At 40.1% G+C, this 27,207-nt stretch overlaps 1 long non-coding RNA gene and 1 other non-coding gene across 2 annotated transcripts in view; both read right to left on the reverse strand.

Annotated features, from left to right (window-relative positions):
* Positions 1-22,049, reverse strand: part of LOC101902225 (uncharacterized) — a 31,525-nt gene extending 9,476 nt beyond the window's left edge. Inside the window, exons 1-2 of the long non-coding RNA XR_236455.5 lie at positions 21,791-22,049; positions 182-347 (exon numbers count right to left, since the gene is read on the reverse strand). This is a non-coding gene — a long non-coding RNA (uncharacterized lncRNA). The remainder of the gene's footprint in view (positions 1-181; positions 348-21,790) is intronic.
* On the reverse strand, positions 13,370-13,441 carry TRNAC-GCA (transfer RNA cysteine (anticodon GCA)). The gene has a single exon. It is a non-coding gene; the product is annotated as a tRNA-Cys (tRNA).
* Positions 22,050-27,207: the final 5,158 nt, after the last annotated feature.

Here is a 27,207-nt window from a genome sequence, read left to right on the forward strand (position 1 = left end):
GAGCTGCCAACGGAAGCCTCCTGCTGCCCTGAAGAGGTAGAGAGGCAGATCTTTGGAGGCAAGATTCTCATGTTATCTGATGTTATCTGGGCTTAGAAGAGAGTTCTGCCAAGAACGGGGATTTGCTAAGCGTGAAGCTAAACTCTGTTGGCCTTAACCTCATGACTTACTGAGACGATACCTGGTATGGAGTGATCTTTCATTTTTCTGTAGGCTCTGCAGACCTGGTGGGCCATCTGAAGGCACGTCTGCTTGCAAACAGTCACACCCTGAATGTGGGATACATGGGTACACCCTTGCCTTTTTCACGTTGCTTTTCATTGCATTCTTCAATGAAGAATTTAACTCTGAAATTTAAAAGAGAAAAAAAAAAAAAAAAACTGGCTTATGTCTTGGCTTCAGTTTTGTCATCTGCACAGTAACAGGGTTGGTGGAACGGCATCATCACTGAGTACCCTCCCCAGCCCTGCATTCTCTTCTGTGGACTTCCAGAAGCTAAATGTCCCACGTTAGGCAGGAGCAGTGTAATCACTGCTCCAGGTTCACAGTGCGGGCCTGTTGGAAAAGCTGGGCTGTTTGCTAAAATAATGTTTTGGTGACTGCCCCTCTAAACCCAGTTCTTCACTTGTCAGATACAGTGTTGGAAGTCAGGGCCCCCCAATGAGGGGAGTTCAAAGACACAGGAAAGAAAGGATATGTGGGTGAGAAGCAGTACTTTTATAAAAAAAAAAAAATGACTTTCTTTTTTATGTTTTTGAGTTTCAGATGCACATTACTTTTGAATTGATTACCAGTTTTGTTTGCATATAATGCATTACCTTAATTTTTAGGAAGTATTTTGTTAGATGAGTTCTACAACAGTTTTCCCTTAATTTCGATATTCTCTTGAAAGGGTCTTTAAAGTGAAATGCATGATACCTTTCAGAAAGCTCCATTACTTAGCTCTCTAACACTGTGAGGTGGGAAGTTTTAATTCTTCCTTTTGAATAAAGAGGAAACTAAAACACATAGATTTAAACACATCAGGGAAACAGAATTAGTTTCTTGGTGGCTCAGACAGTAACAAATATGCCTGCAATGCAGGAGACCTGGGTTTGAAGCCTGGGTCAGAAAGATCCACTGAAGAAAGGAATGGCTACCCACTCCAGTGTTCTTGCCTAGAGAATTCCATAGACAGAGGAGCCTGATAGGCTACAGTCCATGGGGTCACAAAGATTCGGACATGACTAAACAACTAACACTCATGCTACAGGATCATTTGAGCACTAATGGTAAAGAGAGTTCCAGAAAAATATCTATTTCTGCTTTATTGACTATGCCAAAGCCTTTGAGTGTGTGTATCACAATAAACTGGAAAATTCTGAAAGAGATGGGAATACCAGACCACCTGACCTGCCTCTTGAGAAACCTATATGCAGGTCAGGAAGCAACAGTTAGAACTGGACATGGAACAACAGACTGGTTCCAAAAAGGAAAAGGAGTACGTCAAGGCTGTATATTGTCACCCTCCTTATTTAACTTATATGCAGAATACATTATGAGAAATGGTGGGCTGGAGGAAGCACAAGCTGGAATCAAGATTGCCGGGAGAAATATCAATTACCTCAGATATGCAGATAACACCACCTTTATGGCAGAAAGTGAAGAGGAACTAAAAAGCCTCTTGATGAAAGTGAAAGTGGAGATTGAAAACGTTGGCTTAAAGCTCAACATTCAGAAAACGAAGATCATGGCATCCAGTCCCATCACTTCATGGCAAATAGATGGGGAAACAGTGTCAGACTTTCTTTTTTGGGGCTCCCAAATCACTGCAGATGGTGATTGCAGCCATGAAATTAAAAGACACTTCTTATTCCTTGGAGGAAAGTTATGACCAACCTAGACAACATATTAAAAAGGAGAGACATTACTTTGCCAACAAAGATCCATCTAGTTAAGGCTATGGTTTTTCTAATAGTCATGTATGGATGTGAGAGTTGGACTATAAAGAAAGTTGAGCACCAGAGAATTGATGCTTTTGAACTGTGATGTCGGAGAAGACTCTTGAGAGTCCCTTGGACTGCAAGGAGATCCAACCAGTCCATCTTAAAGGAAATCCATCCTGAATATTCATTGGAAGGACTGATGCTGAAGCTGAACTCTTTGGCCACCTGATGCGAAGAGCTGACTCATTTGAAAAGAAGCTGATGCTGGGAAAAATTGAAGGCAGAAGGTGAAGGGGACGACAGAGGATTGTTTGGTTGGATGGCATCACCAACTCAATGGACATGAGTTTGGGTAAACTCTGGGAGTTGGTGGTTGGCAGGGAGGCCTGGCATTCACGGTCCATGGGGTCACAAAGAGTTGGATGCGACTGAACTGATCTGAACTGAATGGTAAAGAAGCTCACCTGGCAATGCAGGAGGCATAAAAGGTGTGGGTTTGATCCTCAGCTTGGGAATATACCCTGGAGGAGGGCATGGCAACCCATTCCAGTATTCTTGCCTGGAGAGTCCCATGGACAGAGGAGCCTGGCAGGCTACAGTCCACAGGGTCGCAGAGTCGGACATGACTGAAGCAACTTAACATGCATAGGATCAGTTTAAGATGCACAGATGACACTTCTGTTGAGGAGAAAAGGGACTTTCCAGCATGAGTGAAATCACATGGATTTAATACCCTACAGATGCTGCTCTAAGGCAGGTATCTGATTGTGGCAGCATCTGGATAAATACCCAGACAATTTTGTTTTCCCCACTAGGTGTCTTTGTTTTATTAGGCTTACTGCCTTAAGCCAACTACCCGGTCCTTTGTTTATTCTTCAGCTCTGACATCCCATCAGTTCAGTTCAGTTCAGTTCAGTCGCTCAGTTGTGTCAGACTCTTTGCGACCCCATGAGCTGCAGCATGCCAGGCCTCCCTCTCCATCACAAATTCCCAGAGCCTACCCAAACTCATGTCCATTGAGTCAGTGATGCCATCCAACCATCTCCTCCTCTGTTGTCCCCTTCTCCTCTTGCCCTCAATCTTTCCCAGCATCAGCGTCTTTTCAAATGAGTCAGCTCTTCGCATCAGGTGGCCAAAGTATTGGAGTTTCAACTTCAACATCAGTCCTTCCAGTGAACGCTCAGGACTAAGCTCCTTTAGAATGGACTGGTTGGATCTCCTTACAGTCCAAGGGACTCTCAAGAGTCTTCTCCAACACAACAGTTCAAAAGCATCAATCCTTTAGCGCTCAGCTTTCTTTATAGTCCAACTCTCACATCCATACATGATCACTGGAAAAACTATAGCCTTGACCAGACAGACCTTTGTTGACAAAGTAATGTCTCTGGCTTTTTAATATGCTGTCTAGGTTGGTCATAACTTTGCTTCCAAGGAGTAAGCATCTTTTAACTTCATGGCTGCAATCACCATCTGCAGTGATTTTGGAGCCCCAAAAAATAAAGTCACTCACTGTTTCCACTGTTTCCCCATCTATTTGCCATGAAGTGATGGGACCAGATGCCATGATCTTACATGATCTGACATCCCATAAAGGTTGGAAATTGAACCACACTCAGACTAAAATTGTATATCTTTAAAATCTCCCTGGGGTGCAGAGTGAAATCAAATCAACAGTGGATGGAAAGCTAACTGCCCAGGAAGCAGCTCAGGACCTCAGGTAAGTTAGGTCATCTCTGACCTCTTCCCTGAAGGCTTAACCCTGAGGGTATGAAATGGAATTGAATAAGGGGATCTGCATTCTCCAGAGATCACAGATGAAGGGGTCAAGAAAACAAGATCCATCCCCATATACCAGAGAGCAACTTCAGTAATATAAATCCGTTCAGTAGAATATTTGTTATAGAATCAGAGAACTCGAAGAAACTCCATTAAATCATCCAGTTTATAAACTGCTTTCAAATAATTCACAAGAATTCATTTAATTACTTCTTGCACCACCAGGCATGTACTGGAATGGAATCCAACCCATACTGTTTTTTCAAAACAGATAATCTCAAAATATCCTTTGGTCATCTTTTCCAGTCTCATCAGCATCAGCCACCCAGTTAATATCTAACCTAAATCACTCCTGCTACTTATTTAAGCCTTTATTTTCTTTGACACCTATGAGATATGGGAAAACAGCAAGTATCCTTTTCTGGAAACTTCTCAATTCTGTGATTCAGAGTGAATAGAGCATGTAGGGAAGAATCTCAAAGAACATAGATTGTTTAATTCTCCCATTAAGAACTGGGAGTAAAGTAATGTATTTTACTTTCCCATTGATTAGCTTTGTGGTCTTGGACAAGTGATATACCACCCTTAAGCTTCAATTCTTTCTCTCATAATAAAAATATAACTTTTAAGCTGAAGATTATTATAATGAATTAAAGGGGTAATTTATGCAAAAAAAATGTATCAACTGTGAAGTGTAATCCAGATGCCAGATAGAGTAAAAATTGTTCATTTATTTTCTTTGGATAAATGTCTATTTAGGTCTTATGCTAATTTTGATTGAGTTGTGTTTGTTTTTTGTTTGTTTTTTTGGGGTTTTTTTTTGATGCTGAGTTGTATGAGCTTTGTGTGTTTTGGAAATTAAACCCTTGTTTGTTGCATCATTTACAAGCATGTTCTCCCATTTCATAGAATGTACTTTCATTTTGTTGATGGTTTCCTTTGCTGTGCAAAACCTTCTAAGTTTGATTAGGTCCCATTTGTTTATTTTTGATTTTATTCATTTCACCTTAAGAGACTGATCTAAGAAAATGTTGGTATGATTTATGTCCAGGAATGTTTTGCCTCTATTCTTTTCCAGGATACTTATGGTAATGTCTTATACTTAGGTCTTTAAACCATTTTGAGTTTATTCTTGTATGTGGTATATGGGAGTGTTCTAATTTCATTGATTTACATGTAGCTGTCTGGCTTTCCCAGCACCATTTATTGAAGAGACTGTCTTTTCTCTCGTGTATTTTTGCTGCCTTTGTTGAAGATTAATTGACCTTAGGTGTGTGGGTTTATTTCTGGACTCTATTCTGTTCCATTGATCTATATGTCTGTTTTTATGTCAGAACTGTGCTGTTTTGATTACAGTAGCCTTTCAATGTTGTCTGAGTAGACAGCATCCTTAAACACCTATTTGAAACTGGAAGCTGAGAGGCATGGCATAAAGAAAACCAAAAAACTGAGTATTGATTGACACATTATCTGGGGTAAGCTGAGAGAAGCAGGAATAAATCATTAATGTCATCGGGTACCAACAGTTTAATGTCAGTACAGAGGTGTACACTGCTGGATCATTATTTTCAGTATTCCAAAAGAAATATTAACTGCTCTGCTTTGGTGATGGCAGAAAGAGGTGATCGTGGTGGGTTTTACAGAGAGAGGTAGCATCAGGCTGAGTAATGTAATGAAAAGAGCATGACTTTGGTGTCAGACAGACCTGGATTCAAATCCCAATTCTGCCTCTTACTGCTTTGTGAATTTGAACAGTTATTTCATGTTTCTTAGTTTTTCTTACAGAGTGTAATGATACTATATCATGAGGTTTAAAATAAGATTATGATAATTTGTAGAATGTTCCTTAACATAAAGGACACTCTAATAATGAGAAGAAAATCAGCAAAAGATTTTCAGAGAGGTGCCTGTGATTTCTCCTAGATTGTAATAAAAATCAGTTCAGTTCAGTTGCTCAGTCATGTCCGACTATTTGTGACCCTATGGACTGCAGCATGTCAGGCCTCCCTGGCCATGCCAAACTCCCGGAGTTTACCCCAACTCATCTCCATTGAGTCAGTGATACCATCCAACCATCACATCCTCTGTCGTCCCCTTCTCCTCCCACCTTCAATCTTTCCCAGTGTTTTTTTATTTATTTACTCTTAACAGTTGTCATATTTTCCCCAGGAATGTTCTAGTAACTTTTCACTTTGAACTCTTAACCCTTGGAAAAATCCTATCAAGCCGCTAACATATTTGTTGTCACTTTACATTTGAGAGAGCTGAAATACAGAGAGGTTAAGATGCTTGCCAAATGTCACAGAGCTAGGCCAAAGTCCATATTCTGAACTGTATTGATATAGACTGGAGATGATATTAGATAGCCTCCTAATGAATGAATTTACTTTGCATATTTTTGGTTTTAATAACGAGATGATTAGAAAAAAAAAAAGAAAATGCATCTTTAAATCCCTAGAGCAAGTCATATAAAGGTTACTTTATGGTCATATCAGGTTTCTATTTGGCAGCTAATTCCAAAGATACAGATAATCAAGAAGTGTAAATCACCGTGTCATTTTAATAAGACACTTCATTTTCACATATAGCTACAAAAGATGAAATGTTGAAGAGTACCAGTGACTCAATGGACATGAGTTTGAGCAAACTTCAGGAGATAGTAAAGGACAGGGAAGCCTGGCACGCTACTGTCCAGTCTGATAAAGTCAGACTTAGTGACTAAACAATAACAAAATTGAAATATTTAAAGACAGAAGTTTGCCAGTTTCTATTAGTTAAGCTCTCATATTTGTGATAATTTTAGAATTCAGAAGTTTTAACATGGATAAGTTCAATATGTACATTTTTCCAATTAGTAAAAAAAAAAAAAAAAGATGTAGGTTATCTATAAGAATCCAGGTTCCTTTTTATCCACAGTAAGACTTAAGTTCTAAAACACTTAAATAGGTAAAATTGTACATCAAGAACACCAAACATATTGTACAGGAATACAGGTCTGCTTTCAGTTGCTTGCTCATTAACTCGATATAAGCTGGAAAAACTATGGCCCAGAAAACTCCAAAGTAGAAAGATGTTTCACTTGTAATTAACTGAGTTGACCAATAACCATAGAGGAAATTAGAACTATAGTTTAAAAAAAAAATGTATTTCTCAAAGACAGTCCCCAGTGACTCATGACGTCAGTTGTTCAAGACCAGAGAAAAATCTGACAAGTGTCTCAGTTTGTATCTGGCATAAACTCAATGTGGAAAGTGGACAAAGATAGAATAAAACAAGGAAACCATAAACCAATGAATTATTTGGAGAGTTTTAACAAATTATAAGCAAAGTTATTTCCAGAACTGCTTTTAAAAGAATACTATGCCATGAAATTATTTAAATATAATTCTGTTTTAAGGACTATTGGGGCTTCCCCCATAACTGAATGGGTAAAGAATCTGCCTTCAATGCAGAAGACACAGGAGATGTGAGTTTGATCCCTGGCTTGGGAAGTCCCTTGGAGGAGGAAATGGTAACCCACTCCAGTATTTTTGCCTGAAAAATCCCAGGGACAGAGAAGCCTGGTGGACTACAATCCAAAGGGTTGCAAAGAGTTGGCCATGACTAAGCACAATACCATTTGTTTTAAGGACAATATTAATATAACAGTTGTAATTTATTACATTTTGAAACTTAAGGGTAAGATGTCTACAATACCCTTGATAGATATCAAAAATGTATTAATAAAATGTAACACAGAGCTTTTCTGGTGGTCCAGTGTTGAGAGCCCACCTGCCAGTGCAGGGGACACGGGTTCTATTCCTGCTCCAGGAAGATCCCACGTGCCACAGAGCAACTGAGCCCACGTGCCATAGCTACTGAGCTCATGCACTGTGAAGCCCGTGAGCCACAACTACTGAGCCCACGGGCTGCAATTACTACCGAAGCCCGTCACCTAGAGCCTGTGCTACACAACAGGAGAAGCCACTGCAGTGAGAAGCCCTGCACCGCAGCCTGGAGCAGCCCCGTCCTATGCAAACAGAGAGAAAGCTCACACACAGCAATGAAGACCCAGCACAGCCAAAAATCAAATAATAAATCTTTTTTAAAAAATTTAATATCCATTCCTGATTACACAAGAAAGTCTCTTGGTAAATTAGGTAAATGGAAGGAAACTTCCCTAACTGGGTACAACATATCTACTAGAAACCTAAGTCTCCTGTCTTAGTTTAGGCAAACAACCAAAGAAGCTTCTTTCTTACTTAAGTCCAAGGTGAGTGTTTCTGGTTAGCAAGCCCTATTCACAGTCTTACAGGTACTCAGAATCCTTGCATCTCATGGCCTCATGTCCTGGAAACTCATCCTCTATATTCAGCTTCAAAAAGGAGGATGGAGGAGTGTAAGTGAGAGTTTTTAGGGGCCTGGCATAAATACTGTTCACATTACACTGGGGAGAGCATAGTCCCATGGCTGTACCCAGTCATGAGGGAAGCAGGAAGATAGATTCTAGCTGTGTGCTCAAGGGAAAACTGGAAAATTGCTTCTGTGGATGCTCTGGCTAACTGTATCTGCAGATCCCGCTTCTCACTCACCTTGTCCCCAAGAGAGATAACCCCAAATCTTAGGGAGTTACTACATTCATCTCAAAGGTAAGAACTCTCACTGCGGTGCAGTCCAATTCATCAAATACTTCAGATCAAGTATGTGGTTCCTTATGGTTTGGTGACCGATGAACTAAAAATATTAACAAACGTTCACAACTCCTGCATACCCACAGGTAGCAGAGCGGAAGGGGACAACAGCAATAAAAGGCTCTATTTGGAAAAGGGATACACACGAAATCTCAGACCAAACACAAAATTAAAATCCTGATGGATATGTATCTAAACATGAAATATCTAACCACAAAAGACTGAACTACTGAATATTAAAAGTCACTATACAGTAAAATAGGTTTCGGTTTGTATTAGGATGGTCTCTTGAGCATGACACAACACCCAGAAATCTTGAAGTAAAACAATGGACAGATTTGTCCTCATAAAAATGTAAAATTTCTGTATCTCAGGCAGTACCTTAGACATGAGTAATAAGTATTTACAACATAACTAACAATTGGTTAATATCTCTAATATAAGAAAAAGACAACCAACCCAAAATAAAATTGGGGGTTTTTGCCTTTCTGTTGGGAAACTAACCGCACCCAGGAATGTTTTCTCCTTCCCCAACCTTCTCTGTCCTTCTATTCTAAGCCTTGGCTTTCTTTTCATGAGTATGGAAATATATACCCCATTCTGTAAATTCAAAGGGAAATTTTTAGCTAATGAAAATTATGAGAATTTCCGAGAGTCTAAGAAAACAAAGGATAAGTTTGAAGAGGGTAATTGCAGTCTGGAATTTGTGCTGGACCATTTTGGAAAGTACTGCCACAGCACATGGGGGCTTCACCAGGAATTCCGCCTGCCTGCAGGGAGAAGAGCTGCCCAGGTGGCTCAGTGGTAAAGAATCCAGCCACCAATGCAGAAGATACAGTAGACGGGGTATCAACCCCTGGATCAGGAAGGTCCCCTGGAGAAGGAAATGGCAACCCACTCCAGTGCCCTTGCCTGGAAAATTCTATGGACAGAGGAACCTGGTGGGCTAGAGTCCATAGGGTAGCAAAGAGTTGGACACAGCTGAGCACACATGCCTGCAGGTAGAAGCCAGGAGCAGAGAAGAGGGATTCAGTGCAGATGACAGGGAACACGATGGGATCCCCACAGTGGCTGTGCCACGTGCATCCTACTCTCCTCTCCACTCGTTCAGGTTTGTCTTTGAGCAGGAGCCATGCTGAAGGAGAGGCAGAAACTGACAGTGCCCAGAGAGAATGACTCAGCCCAGAATACCAGCCTCGAAGGAATCCCATCCAGCATGCGTCCCACCTTTTCCCCATTTCAACTGAAAACAGTGGGGAGCACGAACCTCAATAGCTGTTTCTCCAGCTCCCACAAGGAAGGCTGAGGGTCTGGCAGTATAAAGGATCTGGCAAAGGATCCAAAGCACAGAGATGAGCTATAATTAGAAATCACCAACATCTGGCATGCAGCCACTGTGAAAAAACAGACAACAACCCAACAGAGGTACAACTATGCAAAAGTTAATAGAGTGATAAGAAAAGGACTTTAATACAAGTTTAATTAGTGTCTTCAGATATAGGATGGAGTCACAATAATGAATCAGAAACTGTCTGTTATAAAACCAAAGACAGACCTTGGAAGTAAAAAATTATTGAAATTAAAAATTCAGTAGATATAAATAGAAGAATGGGCGCAGCTATAAAAGAAACTGGATATCTGGAAGACAGCCTGGAAATGAAGGACGAGGTGAGAAAAAGATGAAAACTTAACACATGGAAGAGAGTTCTGCAAGCCATAGTATCTACCCAGTAGAAAATAACGAAAACAGAGGAAAGGTAAAATATGAAGAAATAATAGGATGAAATTTCTTATAGTTGAAGAAACATATAAATCCTCAGATTCAAATGGTACCAACTATGCTGCTGCTGCTAAGTCATTTCAGTCGTGTCCAACTCTGTGCAACCCCATAGACGGCAGCCCACCAGGCTCCCCCATCCCCGGGATTCCAACTATAGAGAAGGATTAAAAATAAACACACAACAAAGATAAAACAATGTACAAAAGTAATGAAAGTTAAGAACATGAGGTATATAGTCAATGTGCTAAAACTACAAGAGAAAAGACAGACTTCTGAAGCCTCCAGAGAGGGTTAGAAAAAGGTTGTTCAAAATAAGTGGCATTACATGTGTCATCAACAGTATTGGATGAAAGAAGATACTGAACAATATCTTTAGCCTGCTGAAAGAAAAGAACTTGAAATCAAAATGATTAAGATGGAGTCAAAAATCTGAATAAACAAATCTCTATTTAAATACATTTTAAAAAGTTTCTCAGCTGTGCTATGGAGAGTCAAGAAAGTGATCTGTGTGTACCTGCTTAAGTGAAAAGAAAGTGAAGTCATCCAGTCGTGTCCGACTCTTTGCGACCCCGTGGACTGTAGCATACCAGGCTCCTCTGTCCATGGGATTCTCTAGGCAAGAATACTGGAGTCGGTTGCCATTTCCTTCTCCAGGGGGTCTTCCTGACCCAGGGATCAAACCCAGGTCTCCCGCATTGTGGACAGACGCTTTTCCCTCTGAGCCACCAGGGAAGCTTGGGCCAGTGTGAAAAACCACTTAGGGGCAAGTGAATCTCAAGGATGAAAGTCAGAGTTCTGTGATCCAGCTTCCCAACCTGTGTGGAGACCTGCCATTTTATTTTTTGAAGGAAGCTGACGAGTTTCATTATAGATGTATTCCTTTTCACCATATTTCCATTCCTATTCACAACTACTAATTCCTCTCCTATTTTGTGCAAAGATTAGGCAAAATAATCAGAGATACTAAGGAGTCAGGCTATGAGTTGGAAGACAAATGTATCCTCACTCCAACCAGCTACATATTGCAGGATCCAGGCAAGCACTTAGCCTTAGAGCCTGTATTTCTTTTTCACCCACCAGATGGGAAGGATACCATTTACCCATCTATCTTGTAGATTTGTATTTGAGGATTAAAAGAGGGTGAACATCTGGTAATGGATAAAAAGAAGTATACATGGGAGATTTAGTGTTAGTTTGAAGGGTATGTGTGGAACAAAAATGAAAAAATATGAAGACACACCAGTTATGATACATTTATAACCTTTTCCATCTCCAGGCCAGCAATCACTTGTGTCCATGCCCAAATATGCCCTGAGCATGTCTCCTTGTACTTAGGCCCTACACGGAGTTAGTGTAGTAGCATCTCTAGCAATTTGTTCAATGTATGCTTAATAAATGATTCTGCAGTAAAAGAAAAAGGTTAAGGATAATCTTCAATCATAAAGAAAATACTGAGCTCTGTTCATTATTCTCTGAGGAGGATGCTCTGATTATGGAAAATTTTTCTTTAAAATGACAAAGTGAATAAAAATGTTGGTGTTAAAAAGAATAGCTATAGAGAAGCAGCTATCTAGGGTAACACCATTCAGAAGGGGCTAGGCGACTTTAGAATTTGATATAATTTTCATAAAGCCTGGCAATAACTGACTTTATTCCAATATTTCAAATGGTTACAAAAAAGAAATAATGAAGTAATTAAGATTGTAAAAAAGTTAAATTTAGTGATAAACTCCCAACATAAGAGTAGTGTGCTATATGAAAGATCTTTGAAATAAAAGAAAATGGAGATAAGGTGATTCTAATGCAATTTTAAATCTCTAGAGACATATATCATCAAACTCCTCCAGTAGAAATGCTTTTTATTATACTCTCATGTCTTACTCATTTGTATGTATTCAGAGTATTTTATTCTAAGATTACATATATGGCTGAATAAATTTCTTAGTGTCCACAGACTTTTTATTTTAGTGGAATATTTGTATATAAATGTTTCCAGCAAATTACCAGATCAGTGACAATTTATGGAACATGAACTGAATTAATAAATTCATTTGAAGAGAAGAAAAATGTTTCATTGCTCCTGAACTCTTATGTATTGAATTTTACTTTTTATGAAGTGATATAAAAATGTATTTCTAATGGTAAAAATATATGAATATATGAAAAAATTAGGTTTATATCAAGTTAGAGAAGATGAGGCTTGGAAGATAATTTAAAATCAAATAGTTAAGAGTCTGTTGAAGCTGAAACTCCAATACTTTGGCCACCTGATGTGAAGAGTTGACTCATTTGAAAAGACCCTGATGCTGGGAAAGATTGAAGGCAGGAGGAGAAGGGGATGACAGAGGATGAGATGGTTGCATAGCATCACCAACTCAATGGACATGAGTTTGGGTAAACTCCAGGAGTTGGTGATGGACAGGGAGGCCTGGCATGCTGCGGACCTCACTGGTGTGCTGCGGTGCATGGGGTTGCAAAGAGTCGGACATGACCGAGTGAACTGAACTGAGTGTAAAAGTCTTGAAAAGTTTGGCTTGGGTGGGATATCAGAGATCATCTGGTATTTAATTAACCTGTTAACTTTATGTTCAGAGAAATTAGGTCCCAAGAATCCCTCCAATTTCTTTTTTATTGAAGTATAGTTCATTTATAGTACTGTGTTATGTTAGTTTCATGTATACAGTAAAGTGAGATATATATATTCTTTTTCAGATTCTTTTCTATTATAGATTTTTGCATTATCCTTGAATATAGTTCACTGTGCTATGCAGTAGTCTTTGTTGTTTATCTGTTTTATAAATTGTGGTTTTCATTCTGTCTATCCTCTGATGGATAAGGATAAGAAGCTTGTGGAAGCTTCCTGATGGAAGGGACTGGCTGTGGGGAAATCTGGGTCTTGTTCTGATGGGTGGGATATATTTTTTGCAGCTGAAGATGGAGAAGCTCTATACAGTCAGCAAAAGCAAGACCAGGAGCTCACTGTGGCTCAGATCATGAATTCCTTATTGCAAAAATTCAGACTTAAATTGAAGAGAGTAGGTGAAACCACTATACCATTCAGAAAGTGTGTGAAAGAAAGTGTGAAGTCACTCAGTTGTGTCTGACTCTTGCGACACCATGGACTGTAGCCCAGGTACAGTAACACCAGGCTTCTCCATCCATGGAATTTTCCTGGCAAGAGTACTGGAGTGGGTTGCCATTTCCTTCTCCAGGGGATCTTCCCCACCCAGGGATTGAACCTGGGTCTCCAGCATTGCAGGCAGATGCTTTACCATCTGAGCCACCAGGGAATAGACCATTCAGGTATGACCTAAATCAAATCCCTTGATTATACAGTTCAGTTCAGTTCAGTCGCTCACTCATGTCCAACTCTTTGCAACTCGTGAATCGCAGCACGCCAGGCCTCCCTGTCCATCACCAACTCCCAGTTTACTCAAACGCATGTCCATCGAGTCAATGATGCCATCCATCCATCTCATCTTCTGTCATCCCCTTTTCCTCCTGCCCCCAATCCCTCCCAGCATCAGAGTCTTTTCCAATGAGTCAGCTCTTCGCATGAGGTGGCCAAAGTATTGGAGTTTCAACTTCAGCATCAGTCCTTCCAATGAACACCCAGGACTGATCTCCTTTAGGATGGACTGGTTGGATTTCCTTGCAGTCCAAGGGACTCTCAAGAGTCTTCTTCAACACCACAGTTCGAAAGCATCAATCCTTCAGTGCTCAGCTTTCTTCACAGTCCAACTCTCACATCCATACATGACCACTGGAAAAACCATAGCCTTGACTAGACGGACCTTTGTTGGCAAAATAATATCTTTGCTTTTAATATACTATCTAGGTTGTTCAAAACTTTCCTTCCCAGGAGTAAGTGTCTTTTAATTTCATGGCTACAATCACCATCTGCAGTGATTTGGGAGCCCAAAATAATAAAGTCAGCCACTGTTTCCATTGTTTCCCCATCTATTTTCCATGAAGTGATGGGACCAGATGCCATGATATTAGTTTTCTGAATGTTGAGCTTTAAGCCAACTTTTTCACTCTCCTCTTTCACTTTCATCAAGGGGCTTTTTAGTTCCTCTTCACTCACAGTAGAAGTGACAAATAGATTCAAGGGATTAGATATGATAGACAGACTGCCTGAAGAACTATGGACAGAGGTTTATAACACTGTACAGGAGGCAGTGATCAAAACCATCCCCAAGAAGAAGAAATGCAAAAAGACAAAATGGTTGTCTGAGGAGGCCTTACAAATAGCTGAGAAAAGAAGGGAAGGGAAAGGCAAAGGAGAAAAGGAAATATATATGTATCTGAATGCAGAGTTCCAAAGAATAGCAAGGAGAGATAAGAAAGCCTTCCTCAGTGATCAGTGCAAAGAAACAGGAAAACAATAGAATGGGAAAGACTAGAGATCTTGTCAAGAAAATTAGAGATACCAAGGGAATATTTCATGCAAAGATGGGCACAATAAAGGACAGAAACTGTATGGACCTCACAGAGGCAGAAGATATTAATAAGATGTGGCAAGAATACATTGGAGAACTATCCAAAAAAGATCTTAATGACCCACATGACCACAATGGTGTGATCCCTTACCTAGAGCCATGTATCCTGGAGTGCAAAGACAAGTGGGCCTTAGAAAGCATCTCTACGAACAAAGCTAGTGGAGGTGATGGAATTCCAGTTGAGCTATTTCAAATCCTAAAAGATGATGCTGTAAAAGTGCTGCACTCAATATGCTAATAAATTTGGAAAACTCAGCCGTGGCCACGGGACTGGAAAAGGTCAGTTTTCACTCCAATCCCAAAGAAAGACAATATCAAAGAATGCTCAAACTACCACACAATTGTTCTCATCTCATACACTAGCAAAGTAATGTTCAAAATTCTCCAAGCTAGGCTTCAACAGTACATGAACTGAGAACTTCCAGATGTTCAAGCTGGATATAGGAAAGGCAGAGAAATCAGAGATCAAATTGCAAACATCTGTTGGATCATAGAAAAAGCAAGAGAATTCCAGAAAAACATCTGTTTCATTGACTGCACCAAAGCCTTAAACTGTGTGGATCACAACAAACTGTGGGAAAATCTTAATGACATAGGAATACCAGACCACCTCACCTGCCTCTCAAGAAACCTGCACACAGGTCAAGAAGCAACAGTTTGAAATGGACATGAAACAACAGACCGGTTCAAAATTGGGAAAGGAGTACGTCAAGACTGTATATTGTCACCCTGCTTATTTAACTTATATGCAGAGTACATCATGCAAAATGCCAGGCTGGATGAAGCACAAGCTGGAATCAAGATTGCTGGGAAAAATATCAATAACCTCAGATATGCAGATGACATCACCCTTATGGTAGAAAATGAAGAGGAACTAAAGAGCCTCTTGATGAAAGTGAAAGAGGAGAGTGGAAAACATGGATTAAAACTCAACTTTCAAAAAACTAAGATCATGGCATCCAGTCCCATCACTTCATGGCCAATAGATGGGGAAACAATGGAAACAGTGACAGAATTTATTTTCTTAGGCCCCAAAATCACTGCAGATGGTGACTGCAGCCATGAAATTAAAAGATTCTTGATCTTTGGAAGAAAAGCTATGACAAACCTAGACAGCATATTAAAAAGCAGAGACATTACTTTACCAACAAAGGTACATATAGTCAAAGCTATGGTTTATCCTATAATCCTGTATGCATGTGAGAGTTGGACTATAAAGAAAGTTGAGCACCAAAGAACTGATGCTTTTAAACTGTGGTGTTGGAGAAGACTCTTGAGAGATAAGCAGGAAAATCAAACCAGTCCATCCTACAGTAAATCAGCCATGAATATTCATTGGAGGGACTGATGCTGAAGCTGAAGCTCCAATACTTTGGCTACCTGAGGCGAAGAACTGACTCACTGGAAAAGAACCTGATGCCGGGAAAGATTGAAGGCAGGAGGAGAAGGGGATGATAGAAGATGAGATGGTTGTATGGCATCACCAACTCAATGGACATGGGTTTGAGTAAGCTCCGAGAGTTGGTGATGGACAGGGAAGTCTGGAGTGCTGCAGTCCATGGGGTCGCAGAGTCAGACAAGACTGAGCAACTGAACTGATGCTTTCAATTAAAAGATTTTAACTAAACAATGCTTGATACACTAGACAATAGTGTTTTCTGGCCATCTTTGAGGCACATGTCCTATCAGAGAAATGTTGCCCACTGTTTTTGCCTCTCTCTCTCTTGCATGCATACACACACTTCCAAAAGTCTGTAATTAGATAACTGAACTTTTCTCTCACTTGTCAGCAAAGCACATTTATCCAGAAGAGTGAAAATATCAAGCAATAAGGCAACAAAAGCAAAAATTAAAAAGTGGGACTATTGAAAAGCTTCGCCACAGCAAAGGAAACAATCCATGAAATGAAAAGGGAACATATGAAATGGAAGGAAATATTTGTTAATCATATATCTGATAAAGGGTTAATATCCAAAATATATAAAGAACTCATACAACTCAAAAGCAAAAACAGACAAGCTGAATTAAAAATGGGACAGAGGAACTGAATAGACATTTCTTCCATGAAGTTATACAGGAAGCCAACAGATACATGAAAAGGTGCTCAACATCTGTCATCATCAGTGAAATGAAAATCAAAACCACAATAAATCATCTCACACTTGTTAGAATGGCTGTCCTCATAAAGACAAGAGTTAAGGTTGATGAAGATGTGGAAAAATAGGAATCCTTGTCCACTTTTGATGAGAATGTACATTGTGTTGCCACTATGGAAAACAGTATGGAGGTTCTTCAAAAATTAAAAATAGAATTACCATATAATCCAGAAATCCTACTTCTGAGTATATATCCAAAAAAAATGAAAAGAGGATAACAAAGAAATATCTGCACCCCCATATTCCTAGCAGCGTATTCACAACAGCAGATATATGAAACAACCTGAGAATCCATCAACAGAAGATGAATTCAGGAAGTGGGTGGTGATGGGGACACAAAGCCAAGTGGACTTTAGCCACAGGATAATTTCTGCAATGTGTAATTAAAGTATCTTGGGCTTTCTTGGCAAATTCTATCCAGGAGCGGGGAAACACACCACAGTTCTTTTACATATCTGCCTTCTTTTGATCTGAATTCAGTCACCTTGGTAATAATGAGAATTTTCTATTAGAATTACTTGTTTTAATACCCAAGTTCTAACTTAAGCCTCATTATGTGGAGCAAAAGAAGCCAGACACGAAAGAGTACCAACCATGTTTCCATTAAAATGAAGCCCTAAAATAACAAAACTCATCTATGATGATAAAAATCAGTCCTGTGGTTGCCTCAAGGAGGGCAGGAATTGAGTGGGAAGGGTCATCAGGGAACTTTCTAGAGTAAGTATTCTGTAGCCTGATATAGGTGAGAGCTTATGCATTTGTCAAAGCTCACCAAACTGTGCATTTAAGATCTGTTCATTTCACTGTAAATAACACCTGTTATTAAAATGAATGCATGCATTTATACTATTTCATATCAAATTAAACATAATTACGAAAAAATACATGTGTTTTTCCTTGGGAAGGTCTGTCAGAAATCTAAATTCAAGTCTGTATGTAGTTGTCAGTTGCAAGCACAAGAGTATGAATAGGACAGAAGCCATATGCCCCTCAGGAATTCTCCCTGGATTTCTGTAGCCATGCCTAAAACAGCAATTCTCACTGGGAAGAGGAAAACAGTGGGAAATAACACCTCCTAATGGTTGGGCTCCAAAATCACTGCAGATGGTGACTGCAGCCATGAAATTAAAAGACGCTTACTCCTTGGAAGGAAAGTTATGACCAACCTAGATAGCGTATTCAAAAGCAGAGACATTACTTTGCCAACAAAGGTTTGTCTAGTCAAGGCTATGGTTTTTTCTGTGGTCATGTATGGATGTGAGAGTTGGACTGTGAAGAAGGCTGAGTGCTGAGGAATTGATGCTTTTGAACTGCAGTGTTGGAGAAGACTCTTGAGAGTCCCTTGGACTGCAAGGAGATCCAACCAGTCCATTCTGAAGGAGATCAGCCCTGGGATTTCTTTGGAAGGAATGATGCTAAAGCTGAAACTCCAGTACTTTGGCCACCTCATGAGAAGAGTTGACTCATTGGAAAAGACTCTGATGCTGGGAGGGATTGGGGGCAGGCGGAGAAGGGGACGACAGAGGATGAGATGGCTGGATGGCATCACTGACTCGATGGACATGAGTCTGGGTGAACTCCGGGAGTTGGTGATGGACAGGGAGGCCTGGCGTGCTGCGATTCATGGGGTTGCAAAGAGTCAGACACGACTGAGTGACTGAACTGAACTGAACTGAACTGTTGGTTAAATCAGAACAACCAGGCTGAGTTTTCGAATGCAGAGATGGGCTAACGCTCTGGTTCACCCCCAAAAGATTCTCTCAGGATGCTTCCCCACCTTAAGAACCATCTCAGAAGGAGCCACTGTGATTAAAGAGAGCCTTGTAACCCTTGGCTACATTGGGTATAAGCTCTTGATCCCATGAGGTTAGGTCGTTCAGGTTTACCAACCTCTACCTCACTTTATTACTGTCATCTACCAACTTCCTAGGATAGCCCCTCTCATTAACTGGCAAATATAGGACCTGAATCTTTCTTTCTACCCCAGTTCCTATCATAATTCTGGTGATATCAAGGTTGTGTGTTAATAGATGAGCCATCCAGAAAACGAACCCAGACTTTCATGATTCCAGAGTCTCTCACATCCACTCTGCTTTAGCCAAATCACACCTAGAATCTTGTCATCACCTGGAACGCACCACATCTGAAACTCTGAAGTGCACTGTCCCGTTATGAGTCTCAACCTCTTATCCTTCTACTTCTCTTGTGCCTTCACTCCCACTGTACCTTCTTTCAACACTAGAGAGACCTCCAGTTCTTTAACCCCCATAATGTTTCCCGGTCTGTGAGGACTTGCTAAGGCTTCCATGCCAACTTAGACTGTTATAACATGATAGGTTGTCTCAATTTTTTTTTATCAGTATCTTTGACACTTTTTTAACATACTTTCATAACAACACCTGGACAGTAAATCTCCAGCCAAAGATCAAAACACTATTACTGCTTACTGTTATCTTTATTCTTGTGCACACACGACTAAAGAATGGTTCTAATTGACAAATTTTATGGTTCTAGCTGATAAGTTTCATGGGCATTTTTAATCCCAATTTCACTGAATTGTAGAGAAGTTATAACTGATCATCCTAAAAGAAACACTCCACAATCATAAGGACTAATAAACAAGTCAGGAAGTTTGCAGAATATGAAGTCAACATACAAAAATCAATTACTTTATGTTAGTATCCTAGCAGTGAACAATCCATAACTGTAACTTAAAAAAAAACTATTCCAATTGTAGTAGCATTAAAATAATAAAACATTCAGGAATAAATATAACAAAAGTGTAGTACTTGTACACCTAAAATTTTAAAACATCATTGAAAGAAAAAAAGGCCTACATAAATGGAAAGACATCCCACATCTAAGAATTGGAAGACTTAATATTGTTAACATAAGCAAAACTTTCCAAATTGATCTAAAGATTCAGTGCAATTTATTTCAAAATTCCAGCTGGCTTCTTTGCACAAGATGACAAGGTAATTCTAAAATTCATAGGAAATGCAAGGGAACTAGAATAACCAAAGCAATCTTGGGGAAAAATAATGGATTTGAGGGACTCACACTTCCCAATTTCAAAATTTACTACAAAGCTACTGTCATCAAGACAGTGTCATACTGGCATAAAAGTAGACATTTGGATCATTTGAGAATAGAATTGAAAGTCCAGAAATAAACTCCCATATTTATGGTCAAATGATTTTTGATGAGGATGCCAAAAGATTCAGTGGGGAGAGAAGAGTCTTTGCCACAAATGGTGCTGGTATAACTGCAGATCCAAATGTAAAAAATGAATCTGGAGCTTTAGGCTTCAGCCCTGCATGTAAAAACCACAATCTTACCCCCAAAAAAAGTGAAAAAAAAAAACCCACTAAAAATCAGGGACTTTCCCTGGACTCATGAAGCTTAGGTAGCAGGGCAAGCGACCACCCCAAAATCTGGATGGATGGTAAGGTCACTGAGGTCCACTTCCCTGGAATGGGAATCACTGGAGCCAGACACTGATAACAACACTTTTGTGGTAATTCTGACAAGTTGCAGGAGCTGAGTGCGGACTAGTAAGAGAGTGAGACTCCTAGAATCTCTGATCTTAGGGGATCACTCATACTTTCATGGACTTTACTTCTAGGAAACCCACCAGGTTCTCACAGTGAAGAACCAAGAAACATCACCTCATGGCTCTGACAGGTGGTGGAAAAGTTTTCCTAATTTGAAATAAATCCAGAGTGATTTCCATAACAAAGCCCTGCCCTTCAGGGGAAAGATTCTACCCAAGTCTTTGTCCATTTGGGAGAAGTGCTCTCCCCTGCCTCCAGCCCTCAATGTGTTTGTTTCCTGTCCTGCCTAACAGAGAAGGGGTCCAAGGGACACTTGTGAAGGTCACCTACCAGCGACCAAAGCACACTCAAACACTGAGATTTAACTACAAAACTATAGAATGCTTTCCCTCCCAGACACCTCACCACCACACAAACAGGGCTGTGATGTAGCAGGGGGCTATGGTTGAAAATGCAGATTCTGTCTAAGGAGGACTTCTCAGGGAATCATCCCTGGGCAGCAGGGGAGATGAACAGAAAGGCACTGCAGAAACCTGACGCCTCCCGCACCTACACCTACAGCTACATTAAACAGTAAGCACAGCCCAGCTCGTAGTAGACCTGCTTAGTTTCATTTATCCTAGTCATTTTATAAATGTACTGACCTTATCATAAGTTCTTTTACCAAACTTCTGATTGGTTGTATAGCAAAAGATGACTAACCTTTCTAATACTTTCCATATCATTAAGTGTTTGTATTATTGTATCATTTTATTTCTGCCTCTTTTGTTGCTCCAGTTTCAACCAAAGTCCTTTAAAGACAAAGACTGCATTTTACTTTTCTGTACCTTTCATTGATAGCCTAACTCAGTGATGGGTGAGTGGGTGAGTGAGGGAATGGGTGAGTGAGGGAATGGGTGAGTGAGTGAGTGAATGAACGAATGAACAAACCAGCTTAAGATTGTCATTGGGGTGACAAGGGAGCCCCTGGAGGAGGTACGGCAGTTCTGGTTGTTGCTATTGCTCTGATGGAACTTTCTTGGTCCTGGACATCCTCCCCCAGGGAAAAAGTGTCCAGTGGAGAATGGTCTGAAGTCAGCAGTCTGGTTTCTAGTCCTGAATGTACCGCTAGATATCTGTGTGACCTTGAAGAGCTCAATGCTCTGGGCTTTTTACATCTCTGTAAAATAAACCTTCCTTTCAGACCTATTATTCCAAGATTCTTAAAACCACTGGTCCTTATAAAGATGCAGGGGAAAAAACCTACCAAAATAAACCACAAACTTAGCAAATAATATTTATTTTTTAGATCCTATTCATATCTAGGATTTAATGAATGCCTGCTGTATTCAGGCACTGCTTTAAACAAGTACATCACTTGTATCATTCATATGAAAACCATTTCATTGACTTTGACAAAAGAGGCATAGAAAGGTTGTGTCACTTACAGAGCTGGTGGTGGAACCAATTTCAGATCCAGGCTGTCTGACTCCCATAGCTGTGCTCTTGATCTTAATGTTTCTCCCAGCACAAGGGTAGAACCAGCCTTCCCTTCCGCCCTCGGAACCACTGGCCTCTTCTGAGATTGTATAGTTCATTTGAAAGAGTAAAACTGCTGCCTCAATACAAAGTGATAATTCAAAAGGATGTTGTGAGAGAACAGAACTCCCAGCAGAGCAAAGAGATATTTGCTAATGACTTCATTTGGGACCAAGGCCTTTGTTTTATTTGGTATTACAGATCCTGGATTGAGAAATCAGTGTGTGGATAAGCTTTTGACCTGACTTTTGAACAGAATGTCATTCTTTCCTCCAAACCTTATCAGTCGTGAGGTTGAAAGGTGAGTCTTATCCTTGCAACATCACCTATTTTTCTCCTACTGAGAGGGTTCCATTTGATGTAATATTAGGATAGGTTTCTTTCACATGAACTAGATGTAGGAAGCCATCTTAGTCTGCTTCCTCCCACTCCTTACCTCAGCTCACAGGTATATCAGCTACAAGAAACATATTGAAATGGTCAAATAGCCTTTAAAGCTGGGTCAGGAAGAGTAAGTAAACAGGGAAACTTTCCACCATATGAAATGTGTACTTTGAGTCCAACAAAGTATACAGAGTAACAAGTAAGATAAAGATGATTCTAGAACTAACAAAGATGTGATCAGCGCTCAGTGTTGCTGGGCCTTCTTCCTGCAATTTCAGCCACGTTTTCCTCTCATTCTTTTTTTCCCATTCCTCCCTTCACTTTTCTCCATTCAGCTATTCTTTCCCCAATCCTTTCCTTTCTGAGTGCCCCCAGGACTGGTATTGTCACACCTCCTGCTCCTAGAACATTGAGGAAAACAGGCCTTATGAGGACATATAAAAATGCTGAATATCCGCATATGTATAGCATACATTCACACTTTGATTTTTCACATCCGTACTCTCAATCAACAGGTGAGTATTTATTGCCTATTCAGTCTTTACAAGTTCTTACCTACCCCCACATACATATGTGGGTATACCTTAGGACAGATGTATGTATGTGTTCCCCTAAGGATTTTGCATTTTAGCTGGAGAGCCCCAAAGGAACTGAAATGGGGGCTTATTCTTGATACTTTACCACTGACCATGGGTTCAGAGTCTGCCAGGTCTGCAAATTACAGCCTGAGGAAAGCCATTTGGGAAAACTAGCAGAAATAAAGACTTTGCTGTCTGGTCCTTTTATTGGCCTTTCTGGAACTTTCTCTTTGAGCTCTGGGGAAAGCTCAAGTACAGGAACCAGTGTCCCTCTCTCATGACTTCCTATCTGTTCACTCAAAAGATCCTACAACCTTGGGAAACATTGACACATAGGGTATCATAAATATGATACAATCTATGAAACAAAATCATTCCTTTTATGAGGTTTGCCTCTAAAGCATTATAAAAAGTTTCGGCACAAAAATGCCCAAAATACAATATCAAAACCAGAACATGGCTTTTGACTAACCTTATTATACCTTTCTGTTTACCATTGAGCACATCACCCCTGGGGCATCCAGCATGGTGTTAGGAGTATTCATGGTCTTTTGGGAACTTACAACCAAGTTTTGGAGGCTAGACCGACACTAATCAGATCATGAATGCAGCATGATAAAGTGGAAATAGCCTTTGATTTGGAAACTTAAGACTGGCTGTGGCTCTAAATTTCACTACTTCCTGGATGTGAAACCTACTTAAGAAATGTTGTAAAGCTTTGCTTCCAAGCTTAGCTTATGTAAATTATGTATGAATAGAAAATATTTTTATGGTTTTTAGAGAAAAGGGCAAAGCAGAATAGGGTTCCTTACCGGGTTTAATATAGTCCAATGAAATAAGCCAATATTTTGCAAACAAATTGCCACCCATTGGTAGATCAGGAAATCAATTTAATGCGTGGTGACCAGCTCTTTTCTTCTTTTTTTAATGAAACAGAATTTTAAAAATCAGTGTATCACATGTAATAAGGATAAGAGTAAGTTTTGTTTCAGGTAACTTTTATCTCATGTGTGTGTGTGTATGTACTCTGTTGGAATGGTAAAGTACTTAGAAGTCACTTTCAAGAAGTTTGAAATGTTGATAGAGATTGCATGCCTTCTCTACTTGAATATTTATAAAATTATCTGGACTAAGCCTGGTTGCTTCTTTAATAATTCAATAGTTAGATTCTTAACTCACTCAAGCCAGTATTTCTTGATTTCTACACCTGCTCAACTCCATGGGGTGTTGCCTACAGACATCTCACTCCCAAGGACATAACCAGTAAAGGAGAATGATCACAAATAATAGAGAATATTAGGAATATTTAAATGTCACACCAGGTAATCATTACAGTTCAGTTAACAGAATGGCATTGAAGAGGAGGGGAACTGAGATATCCAGGCAGATTTCTAATAAGTCCACTGAGAGCAAATCCTAAGGGCAGCACCGTGTAAATGGGTTGACATCTTGCCAGTCCTCTGTGCCCACAAGCTCCTGCCTGGCTGGCTGACCCCAGCTACCAGCTCTCAGCAAGCATAGCCCGAGTTTCCCTCCCTTGCATCATCTTTTCTCAGCCCTAACCCTGGCCAGTCACCACGCACAGTTACTACAGGCCAGGACAGGACAAGAGACAGGCAGCAGAACAACATGTCATCTGAGATTTAACACATTTGTATTCTTGAGCTACTGCACTTGAGAGGAACCTTTGCCAGTGGGATGTTCTCACAGAAACCTGATCTCTGCACTGATGCGGTATATCGGCACATGACTGTCCTACACAGCTCAGTGTGGCTCTAGTATTGAGACACTGTCCAGGTACAGTGAGTCTTTGGGACAGTGCCAAAGGCTTTGGCTCAGAAGTTAAAGTGATGTCACAGGTCACGTGTGCTTTAGGACGGTGAGCCTCGAAACATCCCTGGAAGCATGGATTGAGGCGCAGCTTTGGGACTTCCTTCTCTGCCCCCTGTCCCCGTCTCTCTCTCTCTTTCACACACACACACACACACACACACACACGGCAACACCCAGAGGAAAACCTGATTCTAAGGCTTCATGGATTCCATTTGAAGGCTTTCTCTGCATTCTTCCCAAAGCGTACATTTTCCCTGTCAAGACCATCATTTCTGGACCTGTGGCTCAGCACACTTGTTGGCTCACACCAGGATTTCTTGATGACACTAGAGCGGTTAACCATACCATTTATTGAAGGATGGTATTATTCTATCATCTAATATCACGGGCGAAAGCACCAAAAACCATCCTGACAGCAGTGACCTCACCCATAACTTGCCCAGGGTGGTCAGGCTGGGGTTTCTGGTGCCAGCATGTGGGTGTCCCTGACAGCCAGCACTCACCCAGCGCTGCCCGGGCTTCCCAATTCTCCTGAAATCCTCTATCCTGAATGCACAGACAACGGGCTGCGGTGGGGAGCACTCGACCTCTGGAGATGCAGGCACTGGTGCACTGAGATTCTCAGAGCCTTCCTCCTGGTGCTCTGGGGCTCCCTGTGGCTGAGAGCACCAACTCCAACCCCTGGTAAGTTATTTATTGCCAGTAAATCTGAAATCCTGCTCCAGGCTAGTCACTGCACAAGGAAGTCTAAAGATACAGGGACAAATTAAGTCTAAACCTGATCCTCTAGTTGTCAGAGTAAGCAGCTAAAGCATTGTTGGGGTCTGGATGGGTTCCAGGGACTTCACAACCTCTTGAAGTTCTGTGCAAAATTTGCAGGCCATTTGTAGCTATTTATAGTAAGAGGATACTAGCTAGGATCAGATCATCAAAGGGCAGGGTTCTGTGGCCCCCAAATGTTTGAGAACAATCAGTTTTCTCACGTATAATCTTTATGTGTTCTAATAGTAAGAAGAGTAGTTTTGTAACCCTGGGTAAAATGGGGACAAAGATCTTTTGAGTAACAGAAGATGGTGTCTGTATGATTTACTGCCCCAGCATCTACTTAGTAAGTGGTCAGTTAACAGATTCTAGTGGCCAGGGTGTTACTGCCTCAGTGGGAATGCGTACCCTGTGGAAGACTAGCTAGAAGCGCTTTGACCAAATCTAAGGGCTGATTTCCTTAAAACGCAGTGTCACACGTTACTATCCCTGTACTATTTGTGTAAGCATTGGTTTCTGATCCTACTGTAGCAGCATGTTCAAAAACAAGTAAATAGAAGATAGTCCATTTGTTATGCAATACAGCAGTCCCCCAGTTTCTGTCATCAGCGTGAAGAGTGTAGATTTCCCCACAGTGGATTCTGTTCCTTCAATCGCTGCTATTAAAAATACTGAGAGAGCAGGCTATGATGACTCTACCGTATCCAGCTAGGCCATGATGTTTCTTACTGAATTGGCTTATTGCAACTCATTTGGCTAATTGTTATCTGATCACATTGTGTATTTATAGTCTGATTTTTAAAAATTTGAATCTAAGAAAATCTAAAAATGTATCCTTTGAAACTAGGGTATTTATCTTTTGTTCCAGAAGAGACATTCTTTTCTTTATTGCTGAGTAGCTGAGAAAAAAGTTTACCTGATGTCCTCTAAATGACTAAATAACTTTTACACAATTGTATAATCTAAATCAAGGTGTTTTTATCAGAAGATTAACTATGGCCTAATTTCACAGCTTGTAGCTTTCCTGAGCTCCAAGAAGGTTAATCCCATGCCTAAATTGGGATTGTTTCTTTCTGTTTGTATGAAAATACCTAATTATTTAAGTATTAAGTTTCTTACAGATAATTAATGTCAGCAAAATTAATTCATTCACTTTTAAAAGCAGGGATCTGACAACAAGAGAAAAATTTGGGCTATAAAAATGTTGTTGTCCTCTATTCATTCTTTCCAGTGTTCTAAATCAATAACTATCTCTATCATGACTGAGTCATTACTGATAGAATAATGAAAAAGTAGAAAAAGTTAATAGTTAACTATTCCATGTTATTTAGTTATATCATGTTGATTTTGGAGAGTTGTATAAAATAAGTTCTAGTTGGCTGCTAAAATAATAGAAAATAATATCAAGCAGCTTTATGACCAGTGAAAATCTAACATGACAATTTAAAAATATCCATTTAGTTTATGATGCTGCATTTCAAATATACATTTAGATGGTAATGGGAAAGATGATTAAAGTTGGCCCAGTGACATTTTTCAGATAGCTGAGAAATGAGAAATATATTCTTCCCTTCACAGCTTTATGTTTCATTGGTGGGAATTGATAGGTTCTTTTGCTGAAGAAGTGAACCAGTGGTCCATGTACCAGAGCGTTTATATTTCCAATTCTAAACTACTTCATTTTTCTAAACCCCAAAGAATTTTACTAGAGTGAAAATTATATCTCATTACTGAATCATAAAAAATAATAAAAAGTAGGCTCTGTTCTT

Source organism: Bos taurus, chromosome 11, assembly GCF_002263795.3.
Source record: "Bos taurus isolate L1 Dominette 01449 registration number 42190680 breed Hereford chromosome 11, ARS-UCD2.0, whole genome shotgun sequence".
Lineage (NCBI taxonomy): Eukaryota > Metazoa > Chordata > Mammalia > Artiodactyla > Bovidae > Bos > Bos taurus.